The 12,292-nt window shown below is 52.0% G+C and overlaps 1 protein-coding gene and 1 pseudogene across 1 annotated transcript in view; both read left to right on the top strand.

Annotated features, from left to right (window-relative positions):
• CACNG4 (calcium voltage-gated channel auxiliary subunit gamma 4) overlaps positions 1–12,292 on the top strand; it is a 57,290-nt gene that overhangs the window by 35,418 nt on the left and 9,580 nt on the right. The gene's annotated exons all lie outside the window — the stretch shown is intronic.
• Positions 9,361–10,430, top strand: LOC143685786 (F-box/WD repeat-containing protein 2 pseudogene; annotated as a pseudogene).

The raw sequence follows: 12,292 nt of genomic DNA, 5'->3' as shown, positions 1-12,292 counted from the left end.
ACTTGCGCTTCTCTAAAGCTGGTCCCAGAACTGGCGCGACCACTTCTGCTCACATTCCTTTGGCCAGCTCAGTCACGTGGCCATGCTTCAAGCAAGGGAAGCTGGAAAGCATCATGTAGCTGGGTGCCCAGGGAGAAGGAGAAAGGGGTTTTTAGTGAGCAGATACTCTGCTGCACCTCTGTGTCCCCCAAATCCCCAAAATCGAGCACAAAGTAGGTGCTGGGACAGCGTTTGTTGGATGAAACAGCTGAGGGTCATGGTGGCTCATGTGGCTCAATAGGGTCTTGCAGAGAATCAGTAATGAGCCAGGAAGCCAGGGCTCCCAGCTGCCTCTCCAAGCTTGGGCTTCCCTATAGGAGCCTCGCTGCAGCTGGAGAAGGGCCAGCCCATAGGAGGGAACCCAGAGTATGCTAATTGGGAAATCACAGTTGTTAGGAGGCTTCTTTGGAGATGGGCTGGGGAATGAAGAAGTTATGATGGAGAGCTCGGAGGAGGAGTTTTGGGCAGTGCAAGGCAAAGAGCCCTTGAGATTTTGGCCGGCAGCTTGGGTCACTGGCCTGGGAGCTCCTGACCGTGCCTCTCAGTGCCAGCACGTTCTTGGCCAAGCCACTTCCATCCTGGGCTCAGCTGTCTCATCTGTAAACACATCTAAAGACAAGAACCAGGGTTTCCCCAAACCAGGTGCACGCTCACTGTACCCCGTGCTGCCATTTTTTCCATGCTGCCTTGCCGCCCCCATCCCTGCAGAAGTGGCCCCTGCTCCCCCGAGGGCCTTCCGACCTTGTCACACCTTCCATGGAAACGGTACAGTAAGGTCCCCTCTCCCCAGCCTGCCATGTGAGGCATCCCCTCTTCTGCCTCTGCTCTCACGCCCCCATTGCTGCTCTTTCCCAGGCCAGGCCTGGCACACAGACGCTGTCCTACCTCCACCCCTCTGCCCGCACCGTGCCCTTGGCTAGCACCTCATCCACACGTGTTGATGCTCCTCCCAAACCCTAACCTTCAGGCATAGCCCAGTTTGGTTCTTGAGGCCCGCCCCCACCGCCTGACCTGCCATCCTGATGGGATGGGGCCCTGGGTGGCCATCCCTCTCTGCTTGAGCAGCAACCCCCTCCAGGTAAGGGTCAATCCAACCTGAAGTTTCAGCCCACGCCTCCCTTAGCCCGAGGGCTGGAAAATCCATTTTCCCACCAACAAAGAGGGTGGGAGACCAAAGCTTCCCCTCGTGCCCAGCCAAGCATAGGGACGGGCACAGCCTGTGCACCCCGGCAGCCTGGCCTCCGCCCCAGCCCGGTTCCCGGGGAGCTGAGGTGGCACTGATCCACCTGCCTCCCGGGGTTAGCCCAGGATTTAACAAGTTCATGAATGTCAGGGGTGTAGACTAGTTCCCGGCACATCCTGAGAGCTCAGTAAGCACTGCCTGTTACTCCCTCTGTGAGGAGGTCCCCTCCCCACCTCCTCACCCCTCCGTTCTCATGTCGCTGTCACGTTCTTCATCGTGGCTCCCTTCTGGAAGGGCCCGTGCCACCCCACCCCCCCGGAGCATGCAGCCCTCGGGTCCTGCACGGGAGGTGGGGTGGGGTGGGGTGAGGTGGGGTGAAGAGCCAGGCTCAGAGGTGGTAGTGAGCAGCTCAGAAGCAGTTACCCCATTTCCTGGTGGTCAGTCCAGCGAGACTCCCAACCTTGGGTTAGTTAGGACACATTTTATTGCAGAATCTGAATGTATAGGTATTTAGAAAAATAAGTGCCACTTGATGATTCTCCTGCACCTATGGTGATTCAGACTCCCTGGCCGCATGTTGCCAAGCAAAGGCCCTTTGGAAAACTGCTCTTGGCAATTGCTGGGAACAGAAAGCAGATTAGGGGTTGCCAGGGGCTGGCGAGGGGTTGGGGTGGGGGGAATGGGGAGCCACTGCTCAGTGGGTATGGGGTTTGTTTCGTGGAGGCAGGTGGAAGTGTCCTGGAATTAGATGGCGCTGATGATTGCAGGGCACTGACTATCCCGGAAGCACTAAATTGTGGACTTTAAAACGGATGAAGGAGGAATTTTATGTTATTTGCTTTTCTCCCTCCAAAAAGAAAAAAGATAGCGCTGAGAACAATCCAGAACGAACCTGCTCATAAATGCGACGCCCCCCATCCCACGCCCACCCAGCTGGGCACCGGCGGCTGCGGGCCTGTGAGGACCAGGCCTGGGGGGCAGCCAGGTGGGGGGGGGGCCCTGCACCCGGAGAGCCCCGGGGTTGTCCCGCAGGTGCCGCGGCCGCATCCTGCTTGGCGCCTCCCTCTGCAGGTGACAGGGGAGGGTCGGTGGCCTCCTGCCCAGCCACACCAGCAAGCCCGGGAGTCCTGTGCCCCAGAGGGGGGCGGGGTGCTGCCGAGGGGAGCGGTGTGGGAGGCCCACGGAGCCCCGGGGCTCAAACACAGCAGAAAACGCACTGGGCAGCTCCCGCGGCCCCCGTTGGCAGAGGCCTGGGCGTCCCGACGGCTTGATGACCTGTCCTCGCAGCCTCCTGCAGGCCTCTGGGCTGAGAGCGGGAGGTGGCCGGCGTGGAGTGCGGGCTGCCCGCCACCTGCTCTGCTGGGACCCTCCCGCAGCCCCGGAGCCCAGCCTGCTCCCGCCGCCCTCACCCAGGAGGGATGGGTGGGACCCGAGGGCTGCACGGTTCTGCCAAGACTCTCACTCCTCGGGTGTCAGCCCGACACGGCTCCACTTCCTCCAGTAACTGCCTCGCAGCTGCGCTCTAGGACATTCCCCCTGGCTCCAAGGATTGTGTCCTCAGCAGGTCTCACCAACCTTCTTGTCACTGTTGGTTGTTAGGGCTTTCTTGGTTTGGGTATTTCACATGCAGGTCTGGTGTCAGAAGATTGAGGAGGAAGAGGAGAAGGAGAAGGAAGAGATGGCGAAAGGAACAGGGACAAAAAGGAGAGGAAGAAAGGGGGGGTAGGGAGGAAAGTTATATAGAGAGAACACGAGAAAAAGAAATAGGGAAGGAGGGAAAACTCTGGGTTTTCGTTCAGCCTAGGCTAGCGCAGCTGGGCGGCTGGTGGCTCTAAGACGCCTCCTCCCGTCTCCTTCTCTCTTCCAGTTTCCTCCAGCTGCTCCCTTCAGGCTTCAGGGTCCCTGGGGCCCTGCTTTTCTTCCACTGGGGAGAGAGGGGCAGGAGGCTGGGTTGCCTGGGGACGGCATCTCCTGGCTGCGTGGAGTACACATGCCCTCGGCGCACCCCTCAGCCCCTCCATCGCTGGGGACCTCACAGGCAGCCCTGCCTCTCTTTGTCCCCGTGTCTCCCTCACCTCCTCCTGAGGTCTCCACCCCTCCTGTGACTGCCCTGCCATCTCTGGGGTTATTGACTGGGAGGGAGAGGGTGACGGGGGCACCTGCCAGGGATACCTGTACCAGAGGTGGCTCCCCCCTTAGCATGTCGACCTCGGGATAAGTCCACAGTCTTTTGTTTGTGCCTCAGCAACTGCTTCTCTGCTTCCAGTCCCTTCCCCTGCCTCCCAGCACTCATCACCTCCTGCAGTCACTGACACTCTGTCGCTTTCCTATGTGTCTTACCCAGAGCTGTAACCCCACCCGCTAGGACAGTGCTTGGGCCATCGTTAGGAAAAACAGTGTTGATGAATGAATGATGCATGAATGAGAAGAAGTCCCACTTGGCTTCCTCCTCTACTCATCCCTCTTGTTTCTCATTCACGTCCACCCAGTCCCACAGCCGAGAGGGGCCTCGCGATGCCGGCCTCCTTCTCCCTGAGGCCAGGCAGCCCCTGCGAGACCCTATCACTTCCTCCTGCCCTCCACAGTGCTGTCCATTGTAGGCTTGGTGCTGCCCAGTCTCATCTCCTGTTCTCTCATGGAGAGGAAGGCTCCATGCCCATGGAAGCCCCTCCCTGTGCTCACAGCAGGAAGTAGCATCAGGGTGGGGGCTGTGGTCATTGCTCTGCCCTGCCTGGCCCAGGCATCCGCTAGTGACTCCTCTGTAAGGTGGGCAGGGAGGACTCGGCGTGAGGAGAAGGCCTAGTGGTGCCTGGGGGACTTCTTGGAGCAGTCCTTTCCACGACTCTGTGCCTACAGAGGTAATATGGGGAGCTGCATAGAAGGACTCAGCACAGCAGCTCTTGTCTCCGCCGGGCCCAAGGCTTGCCTGCAAAGGGTGTGTCTTGAGCAGGGATTCTAGGGAACAGCCCAAGAAGGGCCTAGGGAGCATGACATGGGAGCATGAGGGGAAGCCAACATGGGGGCCTTGGGTTGCTCAGCACCATAGGACTCCAGGTTCAGTCCTGGGGTGTGGGTATAATGGACTCTAAATAGCCTCCCCAAGGCACAGAGTGTGGGAACACGAATCCATTGGCCACCATCCTCTGCTGCCCAAAGGTTACCCCACTGGGATTAATCCCTGAACTTCCCACTGAGTGTGTGCGTGTACTGTAGACCCCCCTGTGCATGGGCGCAAAGCTGAAGGAGCCTGTGCCAGCTGGTGGCTGCAGCCATGGCTGGGCTAGAGGCCAGCCGAGGGTACTCAAGTGGAGCAAAGGGTGTCCACCACTGATGTGATGATGGCAAGGACCAAACAAGGCTGTGTTGTGAGTATGCTTTGCCAGCATCCAGGATGACATGAATGGCCTTCGTCACATCACGCTCTAACATTCTATTCTCCAGGATTCCCTTATTTATGGCAGGCCTCTGTGGAGACCTGTCAGATATCAGAGACCCTGATATGACTCTTAGGGTGACTAGTCCATCCTGGTTTGCCTGGGACTTTCCTGGGTTTAGGCCCAAGAGTTCCAAGACCCAAGAACTCCCTCAGTCCCGTGCAAATTAGGATGGTTGATCACCCTGGCTGTACATGGGGGCATGGCCCCAAAGCATGACCTTCTCAGCTCAGAGGGAGGGCATCAGGGAAACTCACACGCAAGAGCCTCCGTAGTACCCCCAAACCTCAGGTGACACCACCACAGGTGTCAGCCTCGCTCACCAGCCTCCACATCTGGGCGGGTAGTTGTTGCTTCTGGCCCACCACCATGTTTTCACTTAGAGTCGAGAATACAGTTTCCTTCCTTCCCTCTCTCCCTCCCATATTCCTGCCTTCCTATAACTAAGACTTAGTTCACTTTTAGACATTGTAGAAAAAATTGATTCTTTCATAACCCTATGTCCCTGAAATAAACCCTGGAAACATTTTGGGTTGTTTCTTTCCAGATGTTTCCTACACATGTAGAAATATCATTAACAGAGTGGTTCATGATGTATGTAGATGAGTATGTGTGTGCAGATTGTGCACGCACACCTATCCCTTTTCTCTACAAATAGTCATAGACTCTCAGAGCAGGTAAGGCTCCCTCTTGCACAATTCCTGAATTTTATCAATGAAGAAACAACTTGCCTCAGGCCATGTGACGAAAGCCTCCCCACTTCAGTGGGTCCTGACTCTTGGGGTGGCTCAGGCCAGTGACCCAGGGGCTCCTCAATAGCCCTGCAATGCCACCAGGCAGGGATCTCAGAATTAAGAGCCCTATATACTGCTTTCTGGATAACACAACGAATGCCCAGTTCACCTACAGAGGACATGTGCGAAGAGGGTTGGAAATGGCTTACTCTCTCACTTCTCACACCAGCCGTTAATTTTCTCCCTTTTAGATGCCTTAGGCCAATGCTAACAAAATTAAATTTGACAGGAATAAATGTGAAGTCCTGAGGACTAAATACTCTGCTCAACAAAATAGGTTGGGAGAGGTGAGGCAAGCCATACTAAAAAAAATCCTAAGAGATTGAGGACAGTAGCCTAAGGCCCCATTAACAGAAGCACGGGGTCCAGGGAAGAGGAGGGGGCAGTACTCCTGTGCTTCGGGATGTCAGGTTGGACAATGGCAGTTGTGTTTGGGACATCTAGAATTGGGAGCTGATCCAAAACAGGGAGCTGGGGTGGAAAAGACTCTTAGACTCATCAGTAAAAGAAAAGGCTGAGAGCTGATGTGGAAAACAGTTTGATGGTTCCTCAAGAAGTTGAACATAGGATCCCCATATACCTTGCAAGTGCACTTCTGGGTATAGGCCCCAGACAACTGAAAGCAGAGACTCTGATGCTGTATATGCCAGTGTTCATAGCAGCATTAGTCACGAGATCCAAAAGGTGGAAACAACCAAAGTATCCATTGACTGGTGAATGGATAAACAAAATGTGCTCTGTTCATGCAGTGGAATAGTATTCAGCCATAAAAAGGGATAAAGTACCGATCCTGGCTACAAAATGGATGAACCTTGAAAACATTCTGCCTAGTGAAAGCTGCCAAATGCAAAAGGACAAATATCGTATGAGTCCCCTTCTGTGAAATATCTAGAATAGGCATATTCATGGAGATGGAAAGTAGATTAGTGGTTACCAGGAGCTGGGTCAGGGGGATGAGGAGTCATTGCTAAAGGGGACAGAGTTTGTTTGGGGTGATGAAAAGGTTTTGGTGATGGATGATGGTGACGGGAGCACAGCACTGTGAACGTAACTAAGACCATGGAATTGTGCACTTTAAAATGGGAAATTTTTATGTTATCTACATATTACCATAATGAAATTTGTTTTAAAAGAAAAGCAGCAGCTGAAGGAGAAGGTATTTAATCTGGAATGTTTCGGGGAAACACATCCCAAATTCTCAGCTCTGGGGACAAGGGGAATCTCTTCACTCTCTAAAAAACAACTTACCCTTCCCTGGTTCAGAGGTGGGAGTGAGGCTGCTGGAAGGGGGGCCGGGCCTCGTGCCTAGCAGGGGCAGGGGTCTGGCCCCAACTGTCTTCAGCCCACCATCCCGTTTTGGGGCCTCTCCAGCAAATCCTGGACAATGGGAGAAGCAGCTGTGGCTCTGTCCAGCTACGCACAATTCCTCTCTGCAGTGCCCGGAAGGATCAGAGGGATTCTTTCACTCCCAGGGATGAGAAGTAAGAATTAGCGGCTGGAGCTTGGGGGCAGCAGATGACCTTTGAGGGACAGTCTCAAGTGAAAGTTGTTGGTAAATGGGCTGTCCTGGGAGGCGGTGGATCCCCCGTTCTGGACGCTGACAGTCCCCAATCAGGAGGTACCAGGGGAGACTTCACACCCCAGTGGAGAACTGGACTAGATGACTCCCAGGTTGCTTTGGAAGCCCCATTTGGGGATGCACAACAAGAATTTGCTCACACAGAGGCTCAGAAAACCTGGCTTATGAGCCACTGCCCGTGGCTGTGGCTGACTTGGAGGAGGAAGGGGTGCCGTGCGTGTGAGCCGAGCAGCGCCCCTTCCTGCAGGCTAGACGTCAGCGATGAGGGCCAAGGGACTTTGGGAACAACTGCTGTCACCCAGACTTGTTCAAAGAGCAGATGATGAAGTGCTTCCTGTTATATGGTGGCATGTCCAGTCCTTTCATCTGTGCCAGAGCGCTCTGTGTTAGCGGAAGTAGGGTGTGGGAGGGGAGGGAAGGAGGAAGGACAGAAAGAAAGGAAAAGAGGTGACGTCGTGGAAGAGCCACTGCTGGCTGCAGCCCTTCAGTGTCTCTCTGAGCATAATTCTACATGGTGGGGCCCATGGGGTATGTGCACAGCCCTAAGGGATGGCAAATGAGTCTCTGGTTGAGAGGCTGGACCTTCCCCCACAGCCAGCCACGCTGAGAAACCTGCCTTCTCACATTCCACGCGGCTTCCATCTCCCAAAGAGCCAGTCTGGGAGTCAACACAAATGCTAGCAGACCTGGCCTCTGGGCACAACACAGGGCCAGCCAAGAGTTCGGAGGGCAATGCCAAGGTCCGGGTCTTATTGCCACCAGAGCTACTTAAGGGAATAAAAAGAAAATTCATGTTGTGGCCACAGAAGTCCACCCTGGGTGTCCAGCACCATGGTGACAGAAAAGGAGAAGACTTGGTCCTGTTCAAGGAGCCCAGAAAGACTCACACAGTTAAGTAACGTCATTCAAGTCAGCCAAGGAGTGGACATCATCAAGGAGGACAGGTGACCCTGGAACTGGCCTTTCAAACACCTGAAGGAATTGGCCTCCACCTCTTTCTCTTTAGTCAGCTGTACCTTCAGTTCTGATTATCCAGAACCTTACGTAGGTGATACGCTCACTCTCTGTGCTTACCTGGAAGCTCCTGGCTTTTATTATTTCATGTGATGGGCTAAGTGGTCCCACAGCAAGCTTCCAACCTCTTTCTTACCAATACCTTGTGGTCTGGCCCTCCATCGAGAACAGAGAGAGCAGTAGTCACAAATTCCCTATGGAATTTGGTTTCTAGAATGTCTCCCCAACAAGTCTCGAAGGTTTCCCACTCTCATTCAAGTTCATTCGTTTTTTCAACCAGCAAATGCCCAGGAGCACTGGGCTGGGCATGCAAGTGCAAGGGTGAACACGGTCAATCCAATGCCTAATGAATGGGAATCAGGTAGGGGGCAGGGGTGGGTGGGAAGAGAGGCTGGGATTGTTGGGGAGGGCAGCAGGTGGGTCGGAACTGTGGGAAGACGCCAGGCAGGGGCAGCTTGGCGAGTAGGAGCTTGTAGTTTTGGAGAACACTGGGGTGCGCTTTGAACCCTGGATCCACCTTTGCTGGTTGGATCTCCCTTGGCAGAGAACTTGCTCTCTGAGCTGCAGTTTGTTCACCCATAATATGAGGAGAGTCGCGTCTGCTCCCAGATCGGTGGACAGTAGAATGAGGCAAGAGGAAGAGCTGCGGGCATGGGACCTCCCGGCCCCAGGCTGAGCACAACTTTAGCAGGCTGGTGGGGAGGACGGAGAAAGGAGACAGAGAGAGAGCCCAGTAAACATGAATACCCTTCTCTGAGAAAGGCGAGGAGAAGTGCTTATCCCAACACTGTCTATAGTGGAGAAATCAGAAATATCCAAATGTCCATTTGTGTGGTATGGCTGGATTAATAAATCCCATAACTGGCGGTCCCTGAGGGCAGCTCGAGGTCCAGGTGCCATGGCTGCGGAGCGGACCCGGCCGCTGCGAGGCTCTGGTGACCCAAGCATGCCCAGTCGGTGTGAGCCTGGCGCGAGGTCCCGGGCCCCGGGGTGCTCGCTCAGGTAAATTTTTCAATAACCTTATGGAGAGAAAGGACTTTGAGACATGGCTTGATAACATTTCTGTTACATTTCTTTCTCTGACGGACTTGCAGAAAAATGAAACTCTGGATCACCTGATTAGTCTGAGTGGGGCAGTCCAGCTCAGGCATCTCTCCAATAACCTGGAGACTCTCCTCAAGTGGGACCTCCTCAAACTCCCTCCCCTGGAGCTCAGTTTTTATTTGTTAAAATGGCTTGATCCTCAGACTTTACTCACATGCTGCCTCGTCTCTAAACAGTGGAATAAGGTGATAAGTGCCTGTACAGGGGTGTGACTGCATGTAAAATTTTGGGCTGGCAGATAGATGATTCTGTTCAAGACGCTTTGCACTGGAAGAAGGTTTATTTGAAGGCTATTTTGAGAATGAAGCAACTGGAGGACCATGAGGCATTTGAGACCTCTTCATTAATTGGGCACAGTGCCAGAGTATATGCACTTTACTATAAAGATGGACTTCTCTGTACAGGGTCAGATGACTTGTCTGCAAAACTGTGGGATGTGAGCACAGGGCAGTGCGTTTATGGTATCCAGATCCACACTTGTGCAGCATGTTTAGTGTGGACTACAATGATGAAGTGGATATCTTGGTGAGTGGCTCTGCGGACTTCACTGTGAAAGCGTGGGCTTTATCTGCTGGGACATGCCTGAACACACTCACTGGGCACACGGAATGGGTCACCAAGGTGGTTTTGCAGAAGTGCAAAGTCAAGTCTCTCTTGCACAGCCCTGGAGACTACATCCTTTTAAGTGCAGACAAATATGAGATCAAGATTTGGCCAACTGGAAGAGAGATCAACTGCAAGTGCTTAAAGACATTGTCTGTCTCTGAGGATAGAAGTATCTGCCTACAGCCAAGACTTCATTTTGATGGCAAATATATTGTCTGTAGTTCGGCCCTAGGTCTCTACCAGTGGGACTTCGCCAGTTACAATATTCTCAGGGTCATCAAGACCCCTGAGATAGCAAACTTGGCCTTGCTTGGCTTTGGAGAAATCTTTGCCCTGCTATTTGACAACCGCTACCTGTACATCATGGACTTGAGGACAGAGAGCCTGATTAGCCACTGGCCTCTGCCAGAGTACAGGAAATCAAAAAGAGGCTCAAGCTTCCTGGCAGGTGATGCATCCTGGCTGAATGGACTGGATGGGCACAATGATACAGGCTTGGTCTTTGCCACCAGCATGCTGACCACAGTATTCACCTGGTGTTGTGGAAGGAGCACGGCTGATACCATGAGCCACCACTGTTGACTGACTTTGGGTGCCTGGGCTATCGGTTTTGACTGCAACCTCCATGGCAGCCAACTGCATGAACAAAAGTTCTCACCTAATGGTATCATCACGCAGTGCACAATCATTTATCTATGTTTGTCAGGGGGCCAGGGCTCCGGGGAAAGGGGAGGGCTGGTTTTATTTACATATAGTGCAGCATGCTAATTGGGTACACAGTTGACTTCATTTGTACTTAGTTTTGTTGGTCAGCATAAAAGGATGCATTTTGGATCTATCTTTCTTGACTGGAATCTTGGTTTTAAGTAAAGAAAGTTAAATGAAAAAAATAAAATAAAATAAATAAATAAACAAATAAATCCCATAACTATTGATGGCCATTAAAAACAATGTGTTCAAAATAAGTTGATATGTTGGACAGTGTGATTTTTACTTATAATTTCTATCAAATATAAAATAACCCTTTAAATGAAGAGTGGAAGTTAGCAAAAAATATGAGGGTGGTAGATGGGAGGGATGACATTTGGAGCAAACATTTCTGTGCCCAAGCAAATGTGCCAAAAACTAAGTTTTGCTTCCAGGTTGACTATATAAATATGTGGTTGCCTCATTTCTGCCAAAGCATCTTTCTTTTTAGCATTGTCAGCATTGGGGCAAACTTTATATTCCTCTTGTTCCTATGCTGCTTTTTTTAAAAGGGATATTTAGCAACTTGTGGACTGGTATCAATTTATTTTATTAATTAAAGAATAAATTAAAAACTTTAAAAAAGTTAAATCTGTATGGATTGACCTAGAGAGACGTTCATCACTATCGTTAAATGAGAAAGGCAGATTGTGGAGTGAAGTACATAGTATAATCCCATCTTAAAAAGAAGGAGATACAGTCACTCTGGGAAAGAGTTTGGCAGTTTCTTACAAAATTAAACCTGCAACTACCACGTGACCTGACAACTGCACTTCTGGGTATTTCTCCCGGAGAAATGGAAATGTATGTTCACACAAAAACCCGTATGCGAATGTTCACGGCTGCTTTACTCGTAATAGCCCCAAACTGGAAACAACCAAAGTGTCCTTCTGTGGGCAAATGGTTAAACCAACCGTGGGCCAACCGTACCACGGAACACGACTCAGCCATACAAAGGAATGAACTATCTCTACACACAGCAAGTGGGATGACTCGAGAGAATGATACTGAGAGCAACAGTTACGTACTGCGCTATTCCATTTATATATAACATTTTCAAAATGACAAAAAAAAACTATAGGAAAGGAAATTAGTGGCTGCCAGGGGTCAAGGAGGGAGGGAGATGGGTGTGACCACAAAAGAGCAGCGGCCGGGTGCCTGCGGTGATGGGCCGTCCTGTGTGCTGACTGCATCCGTGTCAGTGTCCTGGCCGCTAGATTGTACTAGAGCTTTGCACGGTGCGGGCCGGGGGGGAAGCTGAGTGTGTTTGGGTTCTCCTGAGAAATAGAACCAACCAGATATTGGCTCACGCAACCTTGGGGATTGGCAAGTCCAAATTCCACAGGGCAGGCTGCAAGCTGGGAAGGCCAGTGAAGGTAGGGATGGATTCCCCAGGAGAATCCATTCAGCTGCCTGGCTGAAGTAAGGAAATTCTTCTTTCCAACTGCTTGAAATCCTCCGGTCTCCATTTAAGGCCTTCAACTGATTGGATGAGGTTGGTCTCATTGCTGAAGGCGCTCTTCTTTGTGGACTGTCATCAGACATAGATGCAATCAACTGACTGATGATTTAAATCCGTGAAAATACCCTCACAGTAACAACCAGGCCAGTGCTTGCTTGACCAAACAGCTGGACACCATCTCCTGGCCAAATTGACACGTGAACTTAATCATCATGTCAAGTAAAGTGTACTCAGATGTCTCAGTATTATTTCCTACAACTTTTTCGGGGGGTGGTGGTGGTGCATGCTTTGGGAATTGAACCTGAGTCTCCCGCATGGATAATTCTTACG

Source organism: Tamandua tetradactyla, chromosome 6 (genome assembly GCF_023851605.1).
Source record: "Tamandua tetradactyla isolate mTamTet1 chromosome 6, mTamTet1.pri, whole genome shotgun sequence".
In the NCBI taxonomy this organism is placed as follows: Eukaryota; Metazoa; Chordata; class Mammalia; order Pilosa; family Myrmecophagidae; genus Tamandua; species Tamandua tetradactyla.
The sequence above is the reverse complement of the archived record's forward strand: the minus strand, read 5'-3'. Positions and strand labels throughout refer to the sequence as shown.